This window comes from Balaenoptera musculus, chromosome 18, assembly GCF_009873245.2.
Source record: "Balaenoptera musculus isolate JJ_BM4_2016_0621 chromosome 18, mBalMus1.pri.v3, whole genome shotgun sequence".
Classification (NCBI taxonomy): domain Eukaryota; kingdom Metazoa; phylum Chordata; class Mammalia; order Artiodactyla; family Balaenopteridae; genus Balaenoptera; species Balaenoptera musculus.
In genome coordinates this window covers 54,284,746-54,302,146 of record NC_045802.1, presented here as the reverse complement: position 1 = coordinate 54,302,146, position 17,401 = coordinate 54,284,746, and positions in this window count along the sequence as shown.

Below are 17,401 nucleotides of genomic sequence, written 5' to 3'. Positions count from 1 at the left end.
CACAGTGCTCTGGTAATAATAATTTGAAGACTTGCCCCTCTGTCTAAAAAAATTAAAACCTAGACTTAGGTGTTGGCAAATGAGTATAGTAAATATTTTTTTCTTTACTTTTGGTAGCTTTCCATGTGAATGTAAAGAGCAATTGCTGCAGAGCTGTTCTTGAATGATGATGCTCATCTTGACTCCTAATAGGTTTCTAATTGGTAGGCCAAGCACAGACTGAAGAACAACTTGTATTCTGACTTCTCAAATGAAAAAAAACAGTGGACAAGCCAGGGGACACTGGAAACCCTTACAGGAAATCTATCCTTTCTAGGCAGTAAACATTTATCTCCTGAAATTGAATCACATTCTTTACTCCTGTATTTTTTTTTTTTAACTTTGGGTTTGTTTGTTTATTTATTTACTTATTTATGGCTGTGTTGGGTCTTCGTTTCTGTGCGAGGGCTTTCTCTAGTTGCGGCAAGTGGGGGCCACTCTTCATCGCGGTGCGCAGGCCCGTCATTATTGCGGCCTCTCTTGTTGCGGAGCACAGGCTCCAGACGCGCAGGCTCAGTAATTGTGGCTCACGGGCCTAGTTGCTCCGCGGCATGTGGGATCTTCCCAGACCAGGGCTCGAACCCGTGTCCCCTGCATTGGCAGGTGGATTCTCAACCACTGCACCACCAGGGAAGCCCACTCCTGTATTTTTAAATGCAATCATCTTTGTAGGAAATCAGCACCAGCAGTTCTAAAGTTCTTTAGATATCACTTCAAAATTTTTCAATTATAATTATTAAAACACATATTAATATTTGACAAAGAAACCAAACAGAGAAGTCCTGACATTTGTATTATTGTTTGTAAAACCCCTACTTTTCCTGATCTTGCTTTTACATATTAAAAGTCACCATTATCATTTTCAAATGTTAAACCATTTTATTATAATGTGCAAGATGATGTGAGTTCACCCAGTCTAGGGTTCCAGGAGCACCAAAGGACAGCTGAAAGGCTCCACCTCCTGGCACAAGACCAGAACCTCAGATTGAAATTTCACATGTGTTTGTTAAAATTAGGTCAGGAATAACAGCTTAAATATTTATGTGTCCTAAAACATCGACATTTCTCCTTGCTTCTTTTCTGCCACATATGCAAGCACACAAAGCATATTTCTTAGAGATTAATTATTGAAACCTAGGTAGTAATTGCAATCAAAGCAGTATGTTTTCACATTTGAATTACCTTATGTTGCTAAGTTCTTTTGACTCCAAACCCCAGTGATTTAGTCACTAATGAGAATTGTTTGCTCTCTGAGGACTGTAAGCTTAAGTATGTCTTTGTGTAGCTGTTTTTTTCCCCTCTATCTTAAAGCTCATGAATTAGCAGCTGACTTTCCCTAGTTGCAGGTTTTTAATGTGCTGCTTTAGAAGAGCTTTCACTGCTTAGCATTAAAATGTCACTGGATCCAAACAGCTTTTACTTTCTCTTAAAGAAAGCATGTTTTATAGAAATTCCAATAACGCAGTAAGCAACGAACTAAAGGAATAAATAAGTTTTGTGTTTCTGAATTCCATATACAGCTTTCATTTTTTCTTATTTCTTTTAAAAAGTGAAGAAAATATTTTTGCAGTTAAGGATTTTTCTTGATTAGCCTAATCCTACAACTCAGATGCTATGCTCTGTATAAGGTGCACCCTTAACTTTCGAATTACCAGCAGTTACAGAATTTTGGCATATGATTTCTGTAACTGTTAATTTTAAGCTGGCCAAAGTTCCCGCCAAGTGCTTCCCATCTCTATAGATCATAATCTCCTATCTTTTATAGTTTATTTTAAACATTCTTATTTTTTGGACCATAGGTGCAAGTAATCGTATGCTTATGTTCATAACCAGACACCAGGGATGGGTTCCTGTCATCTTTTATTTCACTCCCAATTCCCATTCCCTGTCCTCCTCTCCTATTATAGGCAACCACTTAAATGTGTTTAATGTCTAGTCTTTTATATACATATTGGTAAAATATGCAGTGCAGTCTTATGGTGCACGTATTTTAAATGTTTCTAAGCATAGTATTTTTTTACAACATATCTGCGTTGCTGTGTGTATGTTTATTTCATCATCTCATTCCCTACAAAAGCATCCTTCACATTTGACTTATACATTCCTCAGTTTTGGACATGGTTATTGTCTACAACTCCCTGAAATCACACACACACACACACACACATACATACACATAAAATCCTCTGTGATAGATGTTCATACCTTTAAGGATGGCTATGAAATTTTTTTCTGTGGTCCCTATGCAAGAGTGGATTCATTTGTTTCTAGGGTTTGAGTATTATCAATTTGAATAAGCTTTGCTCTCCAGAATGGCCAGAGCCATCTATACTCACATGAGTAGTGCCTTGGGCCTACTATACTATAACACTTATTGTCCAGACTTTTATTCTTTTCTAAATTAATCGTTGTCTTAAAATATGTATTTTTAATTACTGGGCAGCTTTTCATATTGGTGCAGTAATTTGGGGTTCTTCTCCTTAAGTTGTCTGCTTGTATCTTTGGTTTACTTTTCTCTTCTTTTTTCCTTATTTTAAAAATTGACATGTAGTTGACATACAGTACTATGTTAGTTTCAGGAACACAACATAGTGATTTGACATTTAAATACATTACAGAATTATCACCACCATAAGTCTAGTAATCTTCTGTCCCCTTACAAAGCTATTAACAGTGCCATTGACAATATTCCCTATATAAAATACGTCTCCATAACTTATTTATTTTATTACTAGAAGTTTGTACCTCTTAATTCCATTCACCTGTTTCACCATTCCTCCCCCCCTCTCCCATCTGGCAGCCACCCATTTGTTCTCTGTATCTGTGAGTCTGTTTTCCTTTTTTCCTTTTGTTATGTTTGTTCATTTGTTTTGTTTTTGGGATTTCGTGTATAAGTGAGATCATACAGTATTTGTCTTTATCTGACTTATTTCACCTAGCATAATACCCTCTAGATGCATCCATGTTGTCACAAATGGCAAGATTTCATTCTTTTAATGGCTGAGTAGTATATATATACCACATCTTCTTTATCCATTCATCTATCTGTGAACACTTAGGTTGCTTCCTTATCTTGGCTATTGTAAATAATGCTGCAGTGAACATAGGATTGCACATACCTTGTAAAATTACTGTTTTTGTTATTTTCAGGTAAATACCCTGAAGTTGCTAGATCTTATAGCAGTTTTTTGAGGAAACTCTATACTGTTTTCCATAGTATGGAAAGTACTGTTTGCCAATTTACAATCCTACCAAGAATGCATGAAGGTTCCCTTTTCTCTACATCCTTGTCAACACTTGTTATTTCTTGTCTTTTTGATGATAGCCATTCTGACAGGTGTGAGGTGATATCTCCTGGTTTTGATTTGCATTTCCCTGATGATTAGTGATTTTGAGCATCTTTTCACGTGTCTGTTGGCCATCTGTTTGTTTTCTTTGGAAAAATATCTATTCAGGTCCTCTGCCCATTTTTTAATCAGATCATTTCCTTTTTTGATATTGAGTTGTATGCATTCTTTATATATTTTGGATATTTACCCCTTGTCAGATATGTCATTTGCAAATATCTTTTCTCACTCAATAATCTGCCTCTTCATTTTGTTGATAATTTCCTTCAATGTGCAAAGGCTTTTTAGTTTGATGTAGTCCCATTTGTTTATTTTTGCTTCTGTTTCCCTTGCCTGAGGAGACAGATCTAAAAAAATCTTGCTAAGATTAATCTCAAAGTGCATACTGCACTGAAACCATAAAACTTCTTCAAGAAGTTTTATGGTTTCAGGTCTTACATTTAAGTCTTTAATCCATTTTGAGTTTATTTTTGTATATGGTGTAAAAAGTGGTCCAATTTCATTCTTTTGCATATAGCTGTCCAGTTTTCTCAACATCATTTATTGAAAAGGCTGTCTTTTCCTCATTGTATATTCTTGTCTCCTTTGTCATAAATTAATTGACCACATAAGTGTAGGTTTATTTCTGAGCTCTCTATTCTGTCCCACTGATCTATATGCCTGTTTTTGTGCCAGTATCAAACTGTTTGGTTACTATACCTTTGTAGTATTGATTGATATCCTGGATCATGATACCTCCATGTCTGTGTTGCAGTTAAAGTAGTTATTTGAGTAACATGTGTAAAATAAAATTTCCATCTTTACCTACCTAATATGGATTTGGGATAGAAGCATTTGATAATATTATTAATATATAAGAACATAAGAAGCATATTTGTTAGATTGATTAAGACATTTCCTCTTCAACATTTTTGTAGATCTCAAGGCTACTGAGGAAGCTAATAGCATTTGATCCCAGGTATATGAGAGCTTGCTCTGCTGTCAGCCTGTAGAAAAACTTTTATTTTTTTTTTATTTTTATTTTTTTAATTTATTCATTTATTTATTTATTTTGGCTGTGTTGGGTCTTCATTTCTGTGCGAGGGCCTTCTCTAGTTGCGGCGAGCGGGGGCCACTCTTCATCGCGGTGCGCGGGCCTCTCACTATCGCGGCTTCTCTTGTCGCGGAGCACAGGCTCCAGACGCGCAGGCTCAGTAGTTGTGGCTCACGGGCCCAGTTGCTCCGCGGCATGTGGGATCCTCCCAGACCAGGGCTCGAACCCGCCTCCCCTGCACTGGCAGGCGGACTCTCAACCACTGCACCACCAGGGAAGCCCAGAAAAACTTTTAAATGGGACCGCTTAAGATACTGTGGCAAGATCATTTGTGTTTAGTCATTCATATATTTAGTCATCCATTCAACATTTTTCTAAATTAAAAACTGTAAGATGCCAGGGTTTTTTCTAGGTATTAGTGATACAGAATTGTATTAATGCATATAATTTTTACAAACAATACATCTTGTATTATGGGAGAAATGGACAAAAATTCACGAATTATCATATACTATATGTTGATAAATACTATGAAGAAATATAGGGGGTTGAGGAATATTGGGCCAAGGAATGGAATTGCCTCAATGGAAGCTGATTTAAAAGCAAAAATTAAAGACCATGAGTATGTTTGGGGAAAAAAAGTTCCAGGTAGAAGGAAGAGCACATGAACACTCAGAAGTAGAGCATGTTCAGACCATTAGAGGCACATCAAGAAGCCAATGTGGTTGGAATGGAGAGAGCAAAGGAGAGAGTACAAGGAGATGAGGACAGAAGTGTAAAGAGGCAAAAATCTTATAGCATCTGCACATTACTCTAAGGATTTTGGCTTTTCCCGGAAACCCAAAACTCAGATTTGACCAATTCTACTTCATTTATCTTAATCCTGAAGCAGACCAGAACAGCCCCTCCACAATAAAAATTTTTTTTAAAACAATCCAGAGAACTCTATATAAATCTGTGGTTCTTTCTTTTCTCTTGTGGTAAGGTTTACACCCCGTGCTCTATACACGCTGTTGCCATCTTGAAAAGAAGCCATGGAGAAGAAATAGGCTAAAAATTATTAGAACTAGTCTAGAATATCCAAGCAGAGTCTCTAGTGCTAAAATAATTGGTTTAAACTGTTGTATATTACTGATTTAATACAATTAGGTGTTTCTCACTACCCAGTAGGATGAAGAGAAGGTGAAAAATTACAGATCACTTTTCCTTTTCTTCCCTTCTATTCCTCCCTTCCCTTCCCCCTCTCTTTCCCCTTCCCTCCTTTCTTGACCCCTCACTGTCTCTTCTCCCCTCCCTTTTAAATAAAGCAGTTCACATTTTTTTTGCAAAATTGAAAGAAGGTGATTATCTATGACCCTGGAAAATGTTCACTGATAAAATAAAGCTGTTTGCTTCACTTGAAACCACAGTCTTAGTTGCTAAAATCCACAACTATTAAAAGGTCTACATGTTAATTATTGACAGTTAATACATGTGGGAATCAATACCATCTTTGCCTTAGATTCAGTTCAAAACTTGACAGGAGTGAAGGATGGTGGTCAGAGTATAACCGCCCAATAGCTCAAAATTGGCAAACAAGATTTAGATCTTTACTGAAACCAAAGACTTTTTCTTACTAATCCAGCAATCAAATTTGAAATGTAGAAGTATCAACTGGTCCAACTGTTTGATCCAAAAGTGCTGGTCTCCCATGCAGATGTTTTTTCAACCTGTAGAGAAATGACCAGCAAATTGAGAATTAATATCTAGCCTTAATTCCTTTACCTTCCCCTGACCCAAACATAGATCTTATCACTTCAAGTTGAAAGACCAAGCCAAGACACAACCATCAAAGTCAAAGGAAACAAGTTTTGACAAAAAGAACATCTTTAACTTTGATACCTATTGCTCAACTAGATGATGATCAGAAAAGTAGCTCTGGAATTAGTAGGTTTAGACACAGTGGCCATATAGGAGAAGAGAATACAAAGAGAAAAAAATTGTCTGCAATATCCTGAGAGAATATGATTCCTTTTATCCTATCCATAAAGAAGTAAAAAGATGAAGGCAGGAAGGAAAAAGTGTGCCCTCATTGGTTGAGTATTCTCATAAAGTGTGTACTATTTGGAAGAAATTAACATACAGAGCTGGCAAGTGTCAAAAGGCAAATCTGAATACCGTACCCACTTCAGCATTTTAGTGCCACACCTGCTTGTAAATCTGGCCAACATGTGTTAGGGGCTGAAAACTTTCTTCCCTTGCTGAATTCATGTAAAAATAATTGAATATTTGGGAACATGATTTTTTTAAAAAAGACAAGTTATTTTCCTACAGTGTGACTTCAAATATGAGTTCAAATATAAGTTAATGGATTATCAAACACAAAGAATTTGCATTTTCATTCTCAGTCCTATTTATTCAGTGAAATGTTTTTCCCCAAGTTAAAAGAATTTAAGACGTTATTAAGTATGAATATACTGAGTTATAAAGGAGTCTGATAAAACAAGTTTCTTTTCATTTTGTGACCACAGTAAATTGCATCATTGATCATATGCCCCCTTTGCATTGTTTGTTAAACAGAGCAGAGTCAAATTTGTGTTCTAACTAAAGATAAAGCAAAGCAAAATTATAGCATCTTTTCCTGTACTAATCTCAATACAAATTGGCCTTGTTGTTACTCTTTTCCTGTTTTTATAGAACTTTTGTCTCAACTTGTGAAATAATATCTAATAAAAACCCTCCCCCTCCCCTTTTTTTAGAGAACTGGGAAGATTGCTAGATGAAGAGGTAAAGGTCTTTTACATCATGTTGAATTACCAACAACTAATGTTTCAGGTCAGCCTCAAGAAGCATCTTTAAAATTATTTTAGAAGGTTTTTTTTTTTTTCTTCACATGAAAACTCCTAAGAAAAGGCTTTTTTTTTTAAATGTTTTTTTTTTAATTAATTAATTTATTTATTTATTTTTGGCTGTGTTGGGTCTTCGTTTCTGTGTGAGGGCTTTCTCTAGTTGCGGCGAGCGGGGGCCACTCTTCATCGCGGTGCGCGGGCCTTTCACTGTCGCGGCCTCTCTTGTTGCGGGGCACAGGTTCCAGATGCGCAGGCTCAGTAGTTGTGGCTCACGGGCCTAGTTGCTCCGTGGCATGTGGGATCTTCCCAGACCAGGGCTCGAACCCGTGTCCCCTGCATTGGCAGGCAGATTCTCAACCACTGTGCCACCAGGGAAGCCCCTAAGAAAAGGCTTTATTGACTATGTCCACAAATTCTCTGCCCAAGTAACTGATTTAATTGAAGTCCCATTTTAAAACTGATGATCCAAATGTAATCTCCTTTATCTGATTAATTAGCACAGTTCTTAGTTTTTACACTAATTAAAAACATTTTATATTTAGCGCAAGAAAAAGATGAATACAGATGAAAGTCTTTTTTCCCTAAGACTGTGAAGAGATTTAATATTAACTAGAATATGCAAAAGTTAGTGATTTCTTCAATATTATATTTACAGCAAAGCAAACATTTCCATTGTTTACTCTGTCATGTTCCCACCAACAGCCTTGTAAGATAAGCTAATTTATCATATTTCTGTCTCTAAATCCTTCCACTAATTTGGAAATGTCAGTATTTGAGTTAATTTCCAAAAGGGTACATAAAGCCAATTTCAGCTTTTCCCCTAAAACAAAACTTTTTTCTAAGAGATGAGGCAATTATTCTCAGTTGAAAACTTGAATTTTTTCTGAGGCTTCTTAAAACCTTGAAAATGTATATATTTCTTATATGTTGATATTGGTCATTGTCATGGAACAAAATGTGGAACTCATCAACACAAATAATTGAATACATTGTAGATGGTAAATTAATGAACGAATTTTTAGGCTGATTTACAAAACAACTACTATCTGACTCTCTTGCATATTTTACAAATAAATGCCCAAGTTACTGATTTTTTTAAAGGTTTCCTTTGGAAGTCTGATATTAAGTAAAAATGCCTGTAAGCTAAGAGGTTTGGACAGTTCATATGAAGGGGCCATGTCTTTCTTGTGGTCAAAGAAGACCCATTAGCCTTTTTAAGCCTACAAATTCCTCTTTAATTCTTCTCCCTGTATACACTATATCACAAGAAAACTTACCCTTTACCTCCTCCTTCAAAAATATTTCTCTCTCTTTCTTTTCTTTTCTATCCTATTCTTCCGTACCTGAGAACTTGCTCTTAATGCATTAACGGATTTGGTTGGATGACTGTGATAATAGCTAAGGTTTACTGGGCACACACAGTGCTCTAAGCATGGTGATAACACAGTCTTCACAACTTTATGATAGTGGTACTCTTATTATTCATATTTTGTAGGCAAGAAAATAGAAGCAAAGAGAGATTACGTAACTTTCAAAGACCACAGAAACCTGATTCAAGTCTACAGGCTAAATACCCTATTTTATAGTCTCTCTTTGATTTCTCTTCTTCTCAGATACCCTGCCACTTTGGTCATTCACTTGGGCTCTCTACAACCTATAGCCAAAGGACAAGTAGCACAGGATCTATCCCTGAGACCCACTCCTGTGAGCCTAAGGACTCCCCTATCCAATTCTTATCTACTGCTCTAGTCCTATTTTCTATTTATATTGAGAATGAATGAGAAATTTTAATGAAATTAAGTTATATAAAAATTTACATAAAAAAGAACAATTCCAATAAATAGATAGTACTCATGTATAAATAGATAGTACAAAATTAAAAATTATGGCATATACAGTAAATTATCTGTTTTGAATCAGACCAGTGTATTTATAGAGGAGATGCACACCAAAGATAGATAATGAATAAGACTCTACCTGGAGAAGTAAAAGGGTGAAAGTGTATTGTTCAAAATTACTAAAACATTCAGTGGTATAACAGGACCATTTCATCTTCTGTTTTTGTGTATGCCACCCACATATATTCTCTTTCTGTGCTTTATCCATCATACTATAATCCCTCTGTTTCTGCCTACACTCGGGTGCTTTCATCAAGGTGAATTTGCCTAACTTTGACATCACAGGTATAAAGATTTTGCATTACTTTTGACTAAAAATGTAACAGAAACTAGGCAACTCTTTCTGATTGGACTTGAGGTAATTAAAATGTCCCCAAATGTAACATTGTTAGAAGCCAAAAAATATGCAAGAAATATATATGTAATTCTAGGCAATGATTAACCCTCCAAGGACAACAGGCATGGTATATTTATATGTAGTGATATTGTACATTATCCCTAGAACATTGTCTACCTTTTAATAAATATTTGTTGAGTAGATGAATTTAATAACCTTACATTTACCTAGCTTTTTTTCTGGTGATAATAACTGATCTGATTTAACCCCCAAAGATACATTGCTAATGTTGATTCACATTAGGAGAATTGGGATGACTAAGTGATGCCATGAGTAGTAGTTATGGCTCTGGGCTCACACACTTGGGTAGATACAACAAACATTTAAAAAATGAATATTTCTATATTTTGATGCCTTGTCCAGTGTTTTGCAGAAAATAGAGCCCAAAAAACCACTGTGTGCTCTTGTTTTTATTGAAGAATACATTTCCAGGAAAGTAGAAGTGGGGGGAAAAAGGAACTATGACCAGAAAGGATAGAGACCAAACAGAAAAGGCATTAGGGAACTGGTTGTTCTTCATAAAAACTACAGCTCATTGCTTGGCCTTCAATGATGTCTTCTTAGAAGTTTATGAACTTCTGCCTTGTTGAATAATCTGTGGACGGGAGGAAGAAAAAGAAATTCATTTCCTGGGTTCCTGTTATGCTTGTCTGCTGTTTTCTCTCACTTGGAGTTGACTCTAATGATAGTTAGGCCATGCTTTCCAAGTTGTGTCATTAAGCCAGTTCCTTTTAGCCCAAGGTCTGTATTTTCTCCAAGTCCAGAAGTGATGGGAAGAGCCAATAACACTGGGATCTAGTTTATTAGTCTGGTACTAGTTATATATTATTGGCTCCTAGTTATATATTACAGTGTAACAAATTACCACAAAATTTAGTGGCTTGCAATAATCCACATTTATTATCTCAGGTTAACTATGGATCAAGAATCCAGACCCACTTTAGGTGGGTCTTTTGCTTCGATGTCTCTTATAAGATTGTAATCAAGGAGGTGGCCAGGATTAGGGTCTCAGCAGAACATTTAACTGGGGATAATCCACTTCCAAGGTCACTTATATGGTTGTTGACAGCATTTAATCCCTCAAGAACAGTTTGACTGAAGACCTCAGTTCTTTGTTGGCTATTGCCACATGGGCTCCCTAACATGGCCAGTTTTTTCACCACAACCAGCAAGAGAGAGAATTTACAAGCAAGATGAAAGTCACAATTTATGAGCCTAATCACGAAGTGACATTCCATCACTTTTGACATGTTCTGTTTGTTAGAATCAATTTACTGGGATAGTCCTCAAAGGGAGAAGATTTCACAAGGGTATGAGTACCTGGATGTGGATATCACTGGGGGCCATTTTGGGGTTTGCCTGACACAGTACTAAAGAGGCTTCAATAAAAAATCAGTTAATATTTGAAAAAAAATTTCCCAAAATGCATATTTTAAAGGTGGGAGGAAGATGTGGTATGTGGGTTAATGGCTCCCCAAAACCTTCCACTTCTTAATCTCTGGAACCTCTGAACACATCACATGGTAAGGGAGCATTAGGATTGCAGATGGAATTAAGGTGGCTAATCAGCTGAAATTAAGATAGGAAGATTATCCTAGATTATCCACATGGGTCCAGTGTAATCATGAGGCCATTAAAATATAGAAAGAGGGAGGCAGAAGAGTCAGTGTGGGAATGGTACAGTGTGAGAAAGACTCACTCAGCCATTGCTGCATTTGAGGATACGATGGAACCACAAGAAATGTTGGCAGCCTCTAGAGGCTGAAGAAGGCAAGGAAATACTTTTTTCTTCCAAAGCCTTCAGAAGAAATGAAGTCCTTCAGTACTTTGATTTTACCCTGGTGAGATCCATTCCAGAATCCAGACCTTCAGAACTGTAAGATAATATATTTTGTGGTTTTAAAGCACCAAATGTGTGGCAATTTATGAAGGCAGCAATGAGAAATTAATACAGAGGTATTCTGCCATTTTACTATTTATTTCCATTAAATGAAGCAATATAAACATAGGTATAGAGAGATACAGATTTATGATTAGGTAAGAATATATTTTTATATATGAGCATATATATTTATATGAGTGATATGAGTAATTAAGATTAGATTGGACAGAAAATATTATAGTCAAAGTTTGTGTAGATTTAACAGTTTTGAAAAAAATAAAAAGTTCTTAAAGCACACTGTATACCAAGTGTAACCCACAGTGCCTAATATTAAGTCACTAAGATTAACGATTAATATTTGATTTTAGTTTTTTCCTGAGAAAGCAAACTTTTAAATGGTGAAAATTACATTTGTTGGATTATTACCTTTGATAACATGATAAAAATTTGGGTCTTACAACCTCATCTCAGTAGACACATAGGTTTTAATCACTGCTCCAGCCTTTCGGGGATGCACTTCACCTAAATATGGTTACTGTGTTAATGATTTTGATTTAGCAGCAAATCAGAAAAAAAAAAAAAAAAGCCTGCTTTCTAGTACATTTCTATTTGCTGCATTTCTCTAGATTTAAAAATTTCTATTAACTTATCACCATCCCCATTCAGATTCAGAGACTTATAAATGTTATGTGCAAATGTGATACAACATCTTAGACTCATTTTAAGGGGAATACCGTGTGTTATTAATAGCAAGTAGTAACTGACAGCATATATTATACATTGGGGATTAGATTTGATTTACAAAGCTCAAGAACTCCAAACAAAATGTGTGGATTTACAGCGTTTGGGTATTGAGCCATGGTTATAAATTTATATGATACTCCAAGGGTACTTTTTTCTCATATAAAACATCCATGAAATTTTTAAGAAAAGTTCTAGCACTCTCGGATTATGAGCAACACTACCTCAGGGTATTGTAAAAGTTAATTACGAGTACCATAATTAAGAATACAATGAAATAATTTTATTGAAATTAAATTTATATCTTATACTGTACAGAATGACAAATTTCTCACTATCTTTTAACATAATAATGCCCTTTTTATATGTTAATTTATGGATTTTAAAATTTAACACAAAATGAATAAAGTTTTCTAAAACCATAATTGTTTTATTAGCTAGTACTCGTGTTTTCCTTTTGCTTTGAGCTCAGTAAGATTTGTATATATAAAGAGAGTCATAGAATGTCAGACTTTGATGAAACCTTAATGATCATTTAAACAAATGTGCTCATTTTTCAATTATGAGACCAAGTGTTGTAGAAATTATAAAAGGTACACAAATTTACATAGCAAGTTACCAATAGAGCCAAATATGTAGCACAGCTCTTAGCTCCCAAGCTAAGGCTCTTTTCATTTTCTATTGCATATGATCACATCACCTGACCATCTCAAGCCATTGATGAGATCCAGTCTCACTAATATAGAATATTATGTATTAGAAACAATTTTTATAAAACAACTTTATTTTTAGTGTAATCCCACTATACGAAAAAAAAACCCTCCCACGTTAAATATCTTTTAAAGAAACCCACAGAAAAGTCAAGTGTATCCAGCTTTGATTGGGACAATCCTAATTTGTTCCTATGATCCCAGCCTAAATACTAGGAGTTCTTACTTTCTCAACTAAGTAAGATTCAAAGCCATCAGCTGAGTGTTGGGGTAGAGTTGTGATAAAGATAAAGAATGGATAAAATAGTGTTTATATATAATAAGAAAGTGAGCTTCCTAAGGGCATAGTGTAAGATCAGCAGGCAGTGTTGAATAGTCAATTGAGCTATGTTATCATTCATTTAAAACTAAACCAGTGAAACTGATTGCATGACTTTTTTAGAAGATAGTTGACTTCGGCTGTGACTGGGGTTCACCAGTTATGTGAAGGTAAAAGAAAGGGGCTAGTCAATTGAGAAGGTTTGCAAAAGTTTGCTATTATAAACAAATCACGGAATCGAATCTGGGAAGGAGAGAAAATTTAGAGGTCAGTGCAATGGATACTTAGATGATGGTAGATGACTTCTTCTGTAGTGAATGGGAAGGATGGGAGGTGGTAGTCTGAGATATTCATAAATAGTAAAGTTACCTGTGATAACAAAGGTGTGACTAAAGGAGTTAGTGTATGTGATCCATGAGTTTCAGTGAAGAGCACGAGATGCCACTGAAGTGGAGGCTAAGAGATCTACACATCGTAGCTGAGCAAAGAGGGGGTTTGGAGGCATACCTGAGCAACAGAACACCTAGTCCACGCCACCAAGCCTCCTCCTTCTGGCCCAGAGACTACGTACAGTGAAAACACCTTCTTCTTGGTAATACTAAAGGCAGGCAGTGTCCTCAGGAACAGCTGTTAGTAAAGGCCAGAAAGTAGAGAGAACACTCAGAGGTTGGTAGAGCAGAGTTTGCTGCTAACAGATGTGGAGTTCTTGGTGGCAGAGAGAAATGTAGCAGTTGATCAGAGTAACGAGCTTCTAAAATCCATGACAATGATGTACAGTAATTCTGCAACTATACAAAACTCAGAAAAAAAAAGGATTTTCCCCCCATGGAACACTGTATTTAGGCAAGCAAAAGCTATATCATAATGTCAAACACTAAACATCATGAATTTACTCATAGGATAGACTCTCAGGCTGTTGAAAGTATCCAATTCCTTTTTAGTTTGTTTTACAGCTAAAATGAAGATTAAAATCAGTAAGTTGACAGGGGAAAAAGCAGGAATATAAACATAGGCAAAAAGCAATAAAATGAAATATCTGGTAATCTGACTGAGGGAGATCAGAAAAAATAAAGAAAAGAAGGAAGTTAGGAGGGTTAGGAAAGGGAATGAAGAAGGGAAAGGAGGGAAGAAGGAAGGGAGAAAGGTTAACAAAGTACTGAAAATAACATGTCTATTGCAAATTGGTATGCTAGTATAGAGAGGGATTCTAACCTGTCCAGTCTCTAGAGATAGTATTGTACTATTATAGTTTTATATTATGACACTTTGGCTCTTTGTAACACTCTTAGGACATTCAAGGTGCTATATTTACACAAAACTTTTAGATGTCCAAATCACTAGGACCCATCCTGTACCGGAGCAGTGTGCAACTCCCTTGGGTGATGTTCTATACCTTAACTAGGTTCCTGGTTAAATGCATCAAACAATGCACTTTAAAATCTATATATATTTTGGTATGTGATTTTTAAATAAATTAAGTTGAAGAAAATTACTTACATCTGGATGCTAACCCTAGCATTTGATTTAATCGGTCCTGTGTACCACCTGACCTACAGATGGTTTAAAAGTTCTCCAAGTGATTCTAATCTAGGAGAGACTGCAGTCAATGAATTTTTTCCTTAGGAATAGAAGTTTCAGCTGTTACTATTTAAATGTATTAATTTTACCATCACTAAGTGTAGATAACTTATGTGTCATTAGTTAGCTGGGGCTGTCATAACAAACTAGCACAGGTTGGGTAACTTATTGCATTGTTCAACTCTGTTTGTTCTTTATATCTTCCAGCTCTTTGTTAAACATTTCTTGTATCTTTTTGGTCTGTGCCTCTATTCTTTTTCCGAGCTCTTGGATCATCTTTACTATCATTACTCTGAATTCTTTTTCAAGTAGGTTTCCTGTCTCTACTTCACTTAGTTGTTCTTCTGGGGTTTTATCTTGTTCATTCATCTGGAACATATTCCTGTGCCATCTCATTTTGTCTAACTTTCTGTATTTGTGGTTCCACAGGCTGCAGAATTGTAGTTCTTCTTGCTTCTGGTGTCTGCCCCCTTGTAGACAGCTGCCTTCTTCCTGTGTTCTCACATGGCCTTTTCTCTGTTTGTGTGCACTCCTGATGTCTCTTTCTCTTATAAGGACACCAGTCCTATTGCATTATGGCCTCACCCTTATGACCTCCTTTATCTTTATTTACCCTTTGAAAGATTCTGTCTCAAAATACAGTAACATTGGGGATTAGGGTTTCAACATGGGAATTTGGCAGAGGGGACAAAATTCAGTCCATAACACATTCCCCCTATATTGATGAAATAGAATCATCTTTGAAATAGTCTTACTAATAAATAATATCTAAAGTTTATCAAGAATTTATGGCTATCTTCTAGTGTAAGGAAACACAGGTGTCTTAGTTCGGGCTGCTACAATGAAATACAGTCAGTCCCCTGTACCTGTGGGTTCCAGATCCTGAGATTCAACCAACTGCAGATCGTGTACTATGTTCAGGATATGAAGTTGATTGAATATGTGGATGCAGAACCTTCAGATATGGATGGATGGCAGACTATGGGACTTGAGCATCCTCTCATTTTGGTACCCATGGCAGTTCCTGGAACAAATCCCCCACAAATACTGAGGGACAACTGTACCAATGACTGGGTGACTTAAATACCAAACTTATTTCTCTATCTGTGATCAGGGTGCCAGCATAATCAGGTTCTGGTGAGGGCCTTCATCTTGGCTTTCAAACCGCTGCCTTCTTGCTCTGTCTTCTCTTGGAAGTGAGGAAGAGAACACTTTTCTGTTCCTCTTCTTATAAGGACAATAATCCAATCACGTGGGCTCCACCCTCATGACCTCATGTAAAACTAATTACCTCCCAAGGCCCCACCTCCAAATACCATCACAATAGGGGTTAGGGTTTCAATATATGAATTTTGAGGTGACATAATATTCAGTGCATAAAAACAGAGAATAAGTATAAACTGTATGACAGAGAATCAAACAGATGATTCCAGAGGAAAGTACAGCAACCTAAATTTAGAGAAAATTTGAACTGTACAAGTTAAACAGAGAAGGAAGACTTTATTCAAGACTGTTGCAGTAGGGGAGGGAGAGCTTGAACTGAACTCTGCTGAAATAAAAGGCATTAGGATTTTCAGCACTAAGGTGAGCTTGTGTAAAAGTACTGAAGAATGTTATCGGGGAGGTTATTCATTGTGATTAAGCCATAGGTGTTTCCTAATTGGTGCTTAATTTGCTCCTACCTTCCCATTGAGACGTGGAGATCGGGTCACTATCTTCCTAGATAATTGCATTTCAAAGGAATGGCTCCCAGGTCCTTAGAAAAATGTTACTGTGTTGTAAAACTGGCGAGAAAATGGGAGATTTATATCTCAAATTGTCAGAGAAAGAATTTGCAATTGCAGGTTTTCTAAAATAAATGCTATAAGGAAAAACAGGTCAGAGGACTATAGTCAGGGAGAAACCTGTCTGAAGTTTAGTCAAGCTGAGGGGAAGGTTAAGACCTTAGTCAAGGACATCTACCTCTGTTTCTTCAAGCCAATGAAATTTTTTAAGAGCCAGAGAAGGACCTTTGTAGTTTAAAAGAGACTTAAGAAATAGAATATTGAATGTAAAACTTGGACGTTTTAATATAGACTGAACACACAAATTTCAAAAATACCAAGCTTGGTGTTTTCATAGTTTTGTTTTCTAACATATTTTTTGTTTTTCCTTTCTAAAATATGTATTATTGTTAATAATGTTACTGCATGGTACTGTTGCAGATCTGTTTCTTATCTCCCATTTTTTGACTGCTCAGTACTTATTGAAGACATGGGGTAGCCAAGGAATGTTATAAATATTTAAGGAAGATAAGGAATTTTATTTCATTTTTAAATGTTTTTTAGAGGATTATTTGTGCTCAATATGAATTGAATATTATTTAACTAAAATAGTGTTTTAATAAGGATCATTTTCTGTTAATTATTGTTTAGAAGGAGGAGATATTGGGGACTAGAAAAATCACCAAAAAATGTCTAGCAATATAAGAAGGATGATATCATCAGGATCATACAAGGGTTCTGACAGTGGAAAGAAGCAAATATAAGATCAAAAGATGAAGAGCAAAAAAAATGAATTGTCTCTTAGAGTCAAATCTTGAGATTAAGAAAAAAGAAAAAAAATTCAAGTGTCAAATGGTATCTAAAAC